General features: G+C 43.4%; 1 non-coding gene across 1 annotated transcript; it reads left to right on the top strand.

The window, feature by feature from the left end:
• The first annotated feature begins 782 nt into the window (after positions 1-782).
• On the top strand, positions 783-889 carry LOC117287265. The gene has a single exon (XR_004518499.1). It is a non-coding gene; the product is annotated as a U6 spliceosomal RNA (small nuclear RNA).
• The last annotated feature ends 11,671 nt before the right edge of the window (positions 890-12,560 follow it).

Raw genomic sequence — 12,560 nt, forward strand, 5'->3', positions numbered from 1 at the left:
AAATGGACAACCATATTGGTCTAGAAATGTTAATTTATTTTTTTTTCCATGTGTACAGGGGTAACACATCGTACTAAATATGTAAGGTCATATCTACATGGGTTTGATTACAGAAACTAATAAAGTATTCTCTAAATAACGAAGAAAGAATAAGATGAGACTATAAGAGCGAGAAGCAATTTAAATACGTTCATGGACCATTTTCATCTCCAGAATTAAGGATTATTTTGATGTTATATCATTGCCTTTTCTCTTTTACTTTCCTTTTTAATTTTATTTTAGGATTCCCTATTTTTAATGTTCATACAGAGATTTCTTTAACTGAAATACCGAATAGTTTCTTTTGTGTGAAAAACTATAATAGTACACAGGATCCTAATGAGACAATTAATAATGTGAAATAGGAAGTAAAGGGCTAAAGGTGTAAGGAAAGTGGGAAGGGTGGGGGAAAGGTAATAAGGGAGAGGAAAAAAATATGAGAAACTGAAAAAATGGAAACAAAGTGTTTGTAAATGGGGAGGGGAAGAGGGGGTGAAGGGAGGGCAGGGACAAGGGGAAAAATGAGAATCAAGACCTATTATGTAAAGGTACAGAATCCCAATGATGAATGTAACTGTATTTGTATACCTAGATTGTACCAATATCCTCAATAAAAAAGAAAAAAGAAAAAAAAAGATTTGTAATTTCATAAAATTGCATATTATTACTATTTAGTAAAGTTATGTTTTACCAAATTCCAATACCCTATTTATTGAAATTGGTTCCCTTAAAGTTTTTTTTTTGTGCTTGCTTCGGCAGCACATAAACTAAAATTGGAACTATACAGAGAAGATTAGCATGGCCCCTGTGCAAGGATGACACGCAAATGCATGAAGCATTCCATATTTTAAAAAAAAAGTTTTGTTTTTAAACCATAATGTAATTGTTATTGCATCAAGCTACTATTGGAGCATATTCCTTAAATGTTTATCCAAAAAACGATAAGGTAATTGAAATGTATTGACCTATTACTCTGTTTTTGTTGGTGCTGTTTACAACAGTGGAGATTAAACCCAGGGCCTTTGCACTAAACTACATCCCCCAGACTCCCCCAGGGCCAGCTTCTTTGAGACAAGGTCTCACAGAATTGATAAATTGCTTGAACTTTCAATCTTCCTGTTTCAGCCTCCCAGAGTGCTGGAATTACAGGTATATGCTACCATGCCTGGTATGTGGTTCCATATGTACCACTGTTTTCTGGCTTTTCATCTTATTTTGTATTGTTTTACAGTACTACTGTAGATGGAGATCAAACCCAGGAAGTCCAAAGCTATGCTCCCAGCCCCTTTTATTTTCTTATTCATTTTTTTTTTCTTTTCCGGCATTGAGAATCGAACTCAGGACTTTGCATTTGCCAGGTAGGCACAACACCACTGAGCTAAATCCCCAGCCCTGATTTCTTTTTTTTTTAATTTTGAGATGGGATCATGCTAAAATGTCCAGGCTGTTCTCAAACTTGTGATCCTCTTGCCTCAAATTCTGGAGTACCTGGGATGACAGGTATGCAACACCATGTACAGTTCTTTTCTGTTTTTTTATACGGCAATGTTTATCTTTATTGACATGATTACATATATAAAGGTCAACAAAATATATCGCCACTGTATGTAATTTTTTCTGGCCAATACTTATCATTAGTAATACTCATTGTATATCATGACTGTTACTGGAAACAATGTCACTTAGAAGGGATGGGTTTTAAAAAATCATCTGCCCTGAGTGCCAAATAAGCGCAGAGCACCTGAAAAAAGAAAGGTGGAGTTAGGAGATCTTTAAGGAGAACAGGGCTGAGTGGTAGTTCAGATAGAAGCCCTAGGTTGGATCCCCAGCACCTGAAGAAAGGGGAGGCAGAGTGGGAGTGCTGGGAAGAGGGAGAAATGCTGGTGGCGATAACACCTCCAGGAGGCCCTTTCCGAAGTCCACTGTGAGCCCAGCGGGGTGGAAGCCTGCACAAGACAGTTGGATTGGTGGACAAAGTGAACATCTGGCGTTTCTCTTGAGGCCAATAGGGAAACCACTCAAGAGCTCTGACAAGAGAAGAGACACAGGTCTGTGCCTGGAGAATGAGACTGTGCAGAGTAGAGTGGAAGGAAGCCTTGGTGAGGGCAGAGAGCTCGTCGGGAGGCTGGGTGGGAGCCCACACAGAGAGATGGTGGCACAGACCATCAGGCGTTCAGCTGCTGCCTCTGAGAACCTCACTCTCAAACCACTGGGCACCAACCGGAAAGGGCCAGGTAGTCTGCACTGCACCAATAACCACTGTGTAGTGACAAGTTGGACTCTGTGATTTTGTTTTCCAAAATTTTAGATCCTTCACCGGACTCCCATGGGAATTTGAGTGCATACGTGTTAAAGCTCTAATTTTTTTGGCGGGGGGGATACTGGGGATCGAACTTAGGTCCTTGCACTCACAAGGCAGGCGGTGGAACCACTGAGCTAATTCCCTGGCTCTAAAGTTCTAATTTTGACTCATCCAATAAATGTTTGAGCATCTACTATGTATTACACACCATCCTAGGATTAGAAAATAGGCAAAAATCTGTGCCCTCTTAGAGCTGAAATTGCAGTGGAGAAGAAACTCTCACAGCGTGGTAAGTCCTATGAAGAACACAGAGTGCTGATACAGAATAATGCAAGCAAAAATGAAGACACCTGACAATGTCATGCTGGACAGAGGGGGAGGAACACTGCCCTGCAAAAGTACCCTGGGGCAAAGTCAGGTCTCCCCTGCCTCAGCCGAGGCCTCGTGCTTCCCAGGCATCTCCTCCTGAGCAGGGCACAGGAACACGTCCGGGCCTGCTAACGAACAGCAGCACCATTCAGAAGAGAAAACCTGGTAAAACTCCAAGTGCCCACAGACAGGAAAGTTCTGTATATTCCTGCAGTGGGAAATGAACAAGCTCCGCAGAGGTGCAATGTGGGTGAATCTTAGCTCTGAGAGTGTGAGAAGCAGATGTTACATAAGGCATGACATCCTGAGATAAAACAAGACAAGGTGGGGAACGTAGCTCAGAGGGAAAGCACCTGCCTGTTATGTGTCATAGCCTGGGTTCAATCCCCAGTACCACCCGAAAAAGAGAAAAAACCGGGTGTGGTGGGGCACTTCTGTAATCCCAGCACTCTGGGAGGCTGAGGCAGGAAGAAAATTCAAGTCCAGCCTGGGCAACTTAGTGACTTAGCAAGATCCTGACTCAAAATATAACAAAAGGGCTGGGGATATTGCTCAGTGGTAGATGCCCCTGGGTTGGTTGGATACCAATAGTGGGGGGAAAATAATAAAGAGAACACAACATATTCTTAAAAATATGTACATTTTACTTTATTTTGTTGCTACTGTTGTGTTGTTTTCATTTTTTGGAGGCAGGGTCTTGTTATGTAGTTTAGGCTGGCCTTGAATTTAAAGCATAATGCTCCTGCCTCAGCCTCTGGAATGCTGGGCTTATAAGTATGTGCCAACATCCACAGCTAAGAATACTTATATTTTACTTCTCTCTCTCTTTTTTTTTTTTTTTTTTTTTTTTTTTGGTGCTGGGATTGAACTCGAGTCCTTGCGCTTGCAAGGCAGGTGGCGGAACCGCTGAGCTAAATCCCTAGCCCCTGAACACTTACATTTTAAAGAGTAAAGGGGAAATGTAGCTCAGTGGCATAGCACCGAGCTGGCAAGCCAAGGTCCTGAGTTTGATCCCTGGTACCAAAAAATAAAATAAAGAGTAAAGGAAGGGGCTGGGGACTTAGCTCAGTGGTTCCGCCGACTGCCTCTCAAGCGCAAGGACCTAAGTTCAATCCCCAGTACCAAAAAAAAAAAGAGAGTAAGAGAAAGGGGAGATCAGAACCTCATACACAGCAGATTGAAATGTAAGATGGCGTAGTCACTGGCTGTGTGCGCACGCGTGCATGTGTTTTGTTTGGTTTTCTGTTTTTGTTTTTTTGGTACCGGAGATGGAACTCAGGTCCTTGAGTTTGTAAGGCAGGCGGCAGAATCACTGAGCTAAATCCCCAGCCCGTTTGTTTTTTTGTTTTGTTTTTTGAGACAGGGTCTCACTATGTAGTTGAGACTGACCTGGAATTCACTGTGTAGCCCAGGCTGGTCTCAAATTCGCAGTGATCCTCCTGCCTCAGCCTCCTAAATGCTGGGATTACAGGCGTGCGCTACCACACCCAGCCCTGTTTGGTGTTTTGAGATAGGGTTTCACTATGCAGTTTAGGCTGGATCTGAATTCACTATGTAGCCTAGGCTGGCTTTGAATTTACAGCGATCTTCCTGCTCAGTCGCCTGAATACCTGGATTACAGGTGTGCACCACCATACCAAGCCTGGGCAGTCACTTTGGAAGACAGGCAGGAATTGCACCTCTGGGTATCTGCTACAAAGAAATGAAAATGTGTCACACAGAAACTTACATATGACTATACATAGCAGCACCGTTCATAACAACCGTAAAGTAGAAACAGCCCAGATACTTGTCAACTAACTGATCCAGAAGATGTGATAAATCCACACAATGGAGTATTATTTGGCAATAAAAAGGAATTAAGTTACATGTCACAGTACTGATAAATCTAGAAAATAGGATGGTACATAAAAGAGGTCAGTCCCAAAATGCCACATACTGTACAATTTCATTGGCATGCAGTGTCCAGGACAGGCAAATGTACCGAGACAGGAAGTAGACTGGTATCTTCCTGCTGCTGAGAATTTAGAGCTGTGGTAGAGCAAGCAGATGGGGGCACAACTGCTAATCAGCACGGGGTTTCTTTTCAGAATGATGGAAATGCGATAAAATCTTTTGTGGTAGTGGTTGCACAACTATGAACATCCTAAGCGCCATTGAATGATACAGTGTAAATGAGTGAATAGTGTTTGATGTGAATTATACCCCAGTGAAGCTGGTATGTCTTTTAAAAATGTTAAAGAAGATTAAGGAACCTGAGGGAAGGCAGGAGATGGGCTGGGATAGGAGTTCACAGGAGGTCAGTTCATGAATTTTTTTGGCTCTTGATTTGCTGACTTATATTCATCATGGTATACATAAATAAATGTATACAAATGTGAAAACAGCCAATCATGGCAAGGATGGGCCATGTCACCACCAAGCAGTTTTGTGGGCCTGTGAGCAGTGCCTGGGCAGGCCGCAGCTGAGTGTTGCAGGGGATCTCTTTGGGGATGCCATCTGACCTGAGCCCAGAATGAAGGAATACACCAGCCATGCCAGGATGAGGATGAAAAGTATTCCCAGGAAAGGAGACAGCATGTACAAAGGCCCTGAGGTAGGTCCAGGCCTGTTGTGTTTGAGGAACACCCTGTCTAAATGTGTGTGTGTTTAGATTGCTGAGTCTCTGTGAATTGATCCTGAGGAAATAACAGGCAAATGTGCAAAAAAAAAAAAAATGCATATGCAAGGGTACTCTCTGTCCTATTGTCTATAACAGGCAAAATAAAAGAAAAACAATCTGTCTTTCAGGAAGGGTAACAGCGTGTTCATAAGTAAGTAGTAGGCAGACTAGAAAGAAATCTGGAAAGAGACCTGGCAAGAGACGTGACAAAAGCACGGTACCGGAAATTACACAAAGTACAATTTCACTGGTGTTAAAAATTACACATACATACACACAAACACACACGTGCTTATAAACATTAAAATTTCTAAAAACAATAAAATGTAAAATTTATTTGAAAAAATAAATTTTATTTGAAATACTGCCCTTTATGGAGAGTACAAAAGATGTTTTTCTACCTTGTATGATTCAGTGTAGTGTGAGACTTTTTAATCCCTAAAAATGTATGCCTTTTTAATCTTAGTCACTTTTCTCATCACTGAAGCACAATACCAGACCCTCACAGATTAACAGAGAAGAAGGTTATTTGGGCTCATAGTTTCAGAAGTTTCAGTCCTTGCATGGTCGGCCATGAGTGGTGTGCAGGGATGAATGGTGTGATGGGAGGACTCAGGAAGAGGAAGGCTGCTCCCATCTTGGGACCAAGAGGCAAGAGAAGGGGAGGCCCTAGGAAGGGAGATTAATCCTTCCGGGCCACGCTTCCAGGGATGCCCTCTTCCCTGGGCCCCACTTCCCACAGTACATTTAGCTTTGAACTCACCAGTGGATCGGTACAATGGCTGAAGATGATCCAATCCATAATCCAACCGTCTTCCAAAAACCCTGACTCTTGAGCATTTGAGGGTTTGCAGGGACAATTCCAGTTCCCAACCACAACAGTTTTGCAATGAGAAAAACAAAATGGTAGTTCTACATTCAGAGACTATCAGTCTGCTTGATAGGAAGGTTTTCATAGTCAAAGCACTTCAAAACAGCTTGGCAAAAAAAATTAAGAAATGGTAACTGTGGGAAGATACATTCCTGTGAAGACTTGTAGCCACATGGAAAAACACTCAAAGTATAATTTTAAATGAAAATTGTGGGAGACAAAATGAAGTCAGCTAGACAAAAGATGTGCAGAGAGAAAAAAACCAACCAGAAAAAATACCAAAATGCTGAGAGTGGGTGTTTCTTGGCATCAAAACAATGAATCCCAATGAATGATTTTTCCCTTAAATTTTTTGGAAATATTTTTGAAGTTTGACACAAAGAAAATTTTGTCATCTGGAAAGTCCCCTCTTCCTGATTCAGAAGCTAGGGTAATAATCTTACATTAGCTGCAGTAGCTCCCCTTATCTGTGGTTACATTCTAGTTTTACTTATCCAAAGTCAACTACAACCTGAAAATATCAAATGGAAAGTTCCAGAAATACACCATCCATAAGCTTTTGTTTATTTTGCTTTTTTGAGACAAGGTCTTATTATGTAGTTCAGGCGGGCCTTGAACTCACTATGTACTCCAGGGTGGCACAAACTTATGATGATCTTCCTGCCTCAGCCTCCCAAGTGCTGTAATTACAGGAAAGTGCCACCACATCCAGCACAGTTTTTATGCTTGTGCCTGCCAAACATGGAATGAAACTTCTAAAAATGTGAGCCGAAATAAACTTCCCCTTTCAATTGTGGGTGTCAGGCATTATGGCCCAGGGAAGAGAAAAGTGGCTTACAATTACTTAGTATCAAGTAATCTCAGACCAACTGTGGTGGGATCATAGTTCTTGTGTTTAAGTCACTCTTACTTTATTTAATGACCCCAATGCACCAGAGAAACACTGGCCATTCAGGTACAATTCAGATACACCGATGAGGAGCCATTCAATGCTTCCTTTAGGTGAAAAGGTAAATATTCTCAACCTAACAGGCCAAGAAAACAAGTCTGAGATTGCTGCGATCTGTGATAGGAACAAATCTTCCACCCTTGAAACTGTGAAGAAGGAAAAGGAATTCGTACCCGTTTTACTGCTGTGCCTGTAACTACAAAAGTCACAGCACCTAAAAAAAGAAAAAATGTCACAGCACTTTATGCTAGTGTTTAGTGAAGATGGAATGGTTATTAAACTATTCACAGTCTGAAGCATTGCTGGGGGTCTTGGGATGTACCGCCTTGGATAATGGAAGACTATGGTCTTCACTGCTTCTTAATCCATTATTCCCTAACTTAAGACACTTTAAGTACATTCACAAGGCATGCCTCGCTCCCATGTGGTTCATATTTGAATTCCAGCGTCTGATGTTCCATAGCTAACCACCTGTGGTTCAAGCCACCCAATGGGACAGTCGTGCACGTACCAGGGTGGTTCAAGCCAGTAGGAAAGTGCAGCCAAATCAGACACCATCTCAGTTTCTATGAATCATGGATCTGACAAGAATTTCGTCAGGAGGTTACAGGATGAGGCTGCAGTTAAGGACCTGTACCTTTCACCATGCACTAAACTAAAACTGAAAGGGATCAAAGGTCTAAATATTAAAAAAGAAACACTAAATCTGCTAGAAGATAGAAGAGGTAGAACTCTTGAAGGCACAGGTATAAGCAAAAACTTTAGGAATGAAACCGTGATTGCACCAGAACGATCACAAAGAATCACCAACTGGGATCTCATCTATTAAAAAGCTTTTGCACAACAAAAGAAACAACCAACAGAGTGAAGAAACAACATACAATGTGGGAAAAAATTTTACCAGCTGTTCCTAAAACAAAGGACTAATATCAAGAATATATAAAGAACTTTAAAAAATCAGATCCCCCCCAAATTAAAGACCCAATCCAAATATGGCTGTCTACTTCTCAAATGAAGTAGAAATGGCAAATAAATACATGAAAAAATGTTCAACATCACTGGTCATTCGAGAGAAGCAAATTAAAACAGTGATTCCATCTCCAGAAAGAATGGCTATTATCAAGAAATCAACCAATAACAAATGCTAGAGGGGCTGTGAGAAAAAAGGAACCCTTCTCCATTGTTGGTGGGAGTGTAGACTGGTGCAACCACTGTGGAAATCACTGCGGAGATTCCTCAAAAAATAAAAATTAGAAGTTCCATTTGATTGGGATTTTTTTTGTTTTTTGTTTTACCAAGGCAGATGGCGGAACCACTGAACTAAATCCCTGGCCCTAGAGGTTCCATTTGACCCAGCTATTCCTCTCCTTGGTATCTTCCTGAAAGAATTAAAAGCATCCTACCACAGCACTACATGCACACGCATGTCAGGGCAGTACAGTTTGTAATAGTTAAATCTTGGAAACTGCCCAAATTCCTATGAACTGATGAATGGATAAAGAAAATGTGGGGTTTAAAAAAATACATAATGGAGTAGTACTCTGCCCTAAAGAAGGATAAGCTTGAGACATTTCTAGCTAAATGGATGGACCTTGAGACCAACACTCTTAAGTGAGATAAACTGGACACATATTTATATACTATATTGTTTCTCTGGTGTGGGAAACCAAAAGTATAAATAAGGACCAAAATGTATAATAGATATTGGGAAACAGGAAGAAAATATTCAAATGAGAAGGGAAACAAGCAGGGGAAGGTAAGGTCAAAAAAAAAAAAGAAAATGAGAAATGGAAACAAAGTTTTTCTAAATAAGGTAGGAGAGAAGGGTTGAAGGAAAGGGACAGGTATGAGGAAAAAAGCAGCAGCAAGATATATCACATACAGGTACAAACTCCCTATGATGGATGTTACCATTATGTATATATAAAATGTACCAATAAAAAAAGAGAATGGTTAAAAGAAAAGGAAATTCCTTTCACAGTAAAGAAATCCTTGCAGGAAGACTGGTTAGCTAAGGAGCTGGGGGAGGTGGCACACACCTGTAATCCATCACCTTGGAAGGGTGAGTCAGGAGGATTGAAAATTTGAGCCCAGTAATTTAGTGATTCAGTGAGACCCAGCTTTAAAAAAAAGAAAAGAAAATGTGAAGAAGTTGGGACTGGAGAGGTAGCTTAGTGCAAAGGCCCTGGGTTTAATCCCCAATACTGATGAGAGAGAGAAAGAGGGTGGGGGGGGAGAAAGAGGAGGAGGAGGAAAGAGGAGAGAGGGAGAGGGAGAAGAGGGGTGGACACAAACCAGCCAGAGTCCACTATTCCGAAGGCGTGACTGGGGCTGGAGGATGTCATTCCAAGATGGCACATTTACATGGCTGTTGGCTGCAGTCTGTAGTCCCCTGCCACACAGGCCTTCCCCGATGGCTGCTTCAGTGTCCTCACAATATAGCATCCAGCATTTCCCAGAACAAGTGACACAGGACAGAGAGCAAGGAGGAAACCCTAGGTTGTCACATATCATTTCTGCCACATTCTATTAGAGCAAGTCAGTATATTCAGTTCGCACTTACGTGGGGGAGGAGAGTAAGAAATATCAAAAAGTTTGTAGACATATTTTTGTTTGTTTGCTTGTTGTTTTGTACCGGGGATCAAACTTGGGACCTTGTGCTTGTGAGGCAGGCAGTGGCACCAGTGAGCATATTTTTGAAACACAACAAAATTTCTGGCCAATTGCTCCCTCTCCAAATATCTTTTCTCCAATCTATCCACAGTACATGAAACTCCTTTATCTTCCTAAAGCACAACTCTGATTATAACACTCTGCAACTAGGAAAGAATCAGCTCCCCACATCCTGGAGAATTCCTTAAATATATTATTTCCCTCCAGTTCATCCCACATGAACCCATCCTGTTTGCTTGTATTCCCCCTCTCCCCTCTGGAGACTTTCCATCTCCCACTGTTCCTCACTACCTCGTCCCCAGGTCTTTCCTCCAGATCTCTGTATGGATGGCTTCTCATCATCTTGAGATCTAAGTTCTCCTCCAATCTATTACGCTCTCTGTCCAAGGCATAACACTTACTCCACTACCTCGCTTTATTTTCTTTCAGCACTCACTAGTGTTTGAAAATTGTTTACCTGCCTTTTTTTTTTTGCAAAAGAAGAAACTTCTGTTTTGGTCACTGCTATAATCCAGTAGCCCCAGTTTCCAGTTCAGTGTCTCTACAATTAAGGGTCTGTTCTTTTAGGGAGTTACTTTAGAAAGGATAACGCATTGCTTATATGCCTGTTGAAAAAAGGAAGAGTGAAGATGCACCTCCTTCAGTGAACTCTCATTCAGGTCTTATCTGTTGTGAAGCGTCCTGGCAGCTACACAGGGCAAGGCAGATTTTTTTTTTTCAAGGGGTCCAGACTCTGCTAAACTTCAGCCATTTTAAGCTCCCCAGTGTCCATCCCAGAGCCTGTGGAGTAGCATTAGTAAATATTTTTCAAATGGAAGGATACTTAGATGGAGAGGGGGTGGAATAATGGATATAATTTTCTTTTCCCTGCTGATAACAGTGAACCCCCGGTTCAAATCAATCTGGAGGTTAGGAACGATTCAAATACACTGGGATAAGAAAGGCAGCAGATATAGAGGCAATAACGACCTTGGACGGCTGCCTGCCTGGCAGCCTCGCAAGCTCAAGATCCAGAGTTTGATCCCTGGTACCAAAAAAACAAAACAACAACAAAAAAAAAAACCTTGGAAAGGCCCTAAGCACTAAAAGGATGGTTTTGCCCGTTATATATAATTTAAAATAAAATAAGCATTACATGGGAAAACGGAAAAGGTGTTAGAAATTTCAGGAAGTTTTTATTTTCCTCACGATCACAACTTTGATACCCTTTCCAGAACGTTAAATCCGTTCCCACCCTACCAACTTTTTTCTCCTGAAGCTAGCTCAGATTTGGTCGTGACCTCGCGAACTACTGGGAAATCAAGTTCTATATAACGTCTACTGAACACTTACCAGTCATCAGGGATGTGATTCCATACATCATCCCATTTAACCTGTGAAGCCACCTACCCAATGAGGGAGAAAATGTATCACCTCCATTTTAAGCATAAGCAAAACGAGGCACTGGGATATGAACACAGGAAGTCTGACTTCAGTGAACAACAAACCGCCCAGGCTGCAGTTGGGAAGATTCAAACGCAGGGATTCCCAGCTTTTAGCTTCCAAAGAGGCGGAGGGACCAGGCGGGCGGGAGCAAAGCCTGCTCTTCTGAGCTCACTGTGCCTTTAAGAGTCACCCCCACCCCCGCCCCCGCCCCGGCCCAGCGCCAGGGATGCTTCAATTACGGTCCCAGGCACCCAGGGCACCGCGCTGCAGAGCCGCGCCGCAGCCCATCCTCCCTACCCCATAGTCTCGCTCTAGGGCTCAATCCTTGCAGGCCCGGAGAGGGCTGAGCCCCGCCGCTAGTGGCGCGTTCCCCGCCCCTCACTGTACCCACTATGCCCTGGGGAAATGGCATCTTTGAGACCTTTACCCGGACACCTGCCAGCTCCTATCTCTCAGGGGAAAACCTTCGCACCCCGTCCCAACCCAGGCCCCCGACGCCCGTGAAGGTGACCTCCCCCTGGGTGGCACACGCAGGTGGTACCAGAACAGGCTCACACGTGGGGAGCTGGAGCGCTCGGAGGAAGCTCCTGAGAAGGCGAAGCGAGAGCCGCGGTGGCCTAGTCCCTTGGTGCTCTCTCAAGAGCAGTGGCGCGCGAGCCTGCGATTGGAGTCACAGAGTACATGGCCTCGGGGTTTCATCTTCGGAAAGTGGGTGTTATTCCTTTTTCAGGATCCTTGTGCCTGCTCTTTTTCTCTACAGACATGAGGGTTCGTTCACTGGATCCAAAAATACTCGTTAAGACCACACGTGGCTGAACCCTGTGTAGTAGAGTTGGACTACGATAGTTTGAGTCTGTCCCTCTAAGAATCTTCAATCTTGGTTGCCCCAAACTGTCTTGGGACGCTCCAAAAGGCGCCCAAAAGAAGAGAAAGGGGCGGGAGTTCTCACCTGGCTGCAGGTGTCACTGAATAAACTAATACTGCAGAGGCCACCAGAGCGAGTGCAAGCTTTGAGAGGCAGATGGAAGCATGCTCAGGGACACCCCCCCACACTTCCTTCCAGCCCCCAGACTAAAAAAAGAAACCGATCTCATCCATCTCCCCCATCCCAGGCGCGAGACCGCCGAGCCCACAGCCTGAGCCCCGCCCAGCCTCGGCGGTCAGCGATTGGGAGATGCAAATACCGGGTTCTCTGCCCAGCAACGGGTGACGCGTCGCCGGAACGCGAGGCGTGGCCCGGCCGCAGCCCAGGCGGGCACCTGGCACCTCG

The sequence above is a fragment of the Fukomys damarensis genome, unplaced genomic scaffold (assembly GCF_012274545.1).
Source record: "Fukomys damarensis isolate Sample0158 unplaced genomic scaffold, DMR_v1.0_HiC HiC_scaffold_22, whole genome shotgun sequence".
NCBI classification, from domain to species: Eukaryota; Metazoa; Chordata; class Mammalia; order Rodentia; family Bathyergidae; genus Fukomys; species Fukomys damarensis.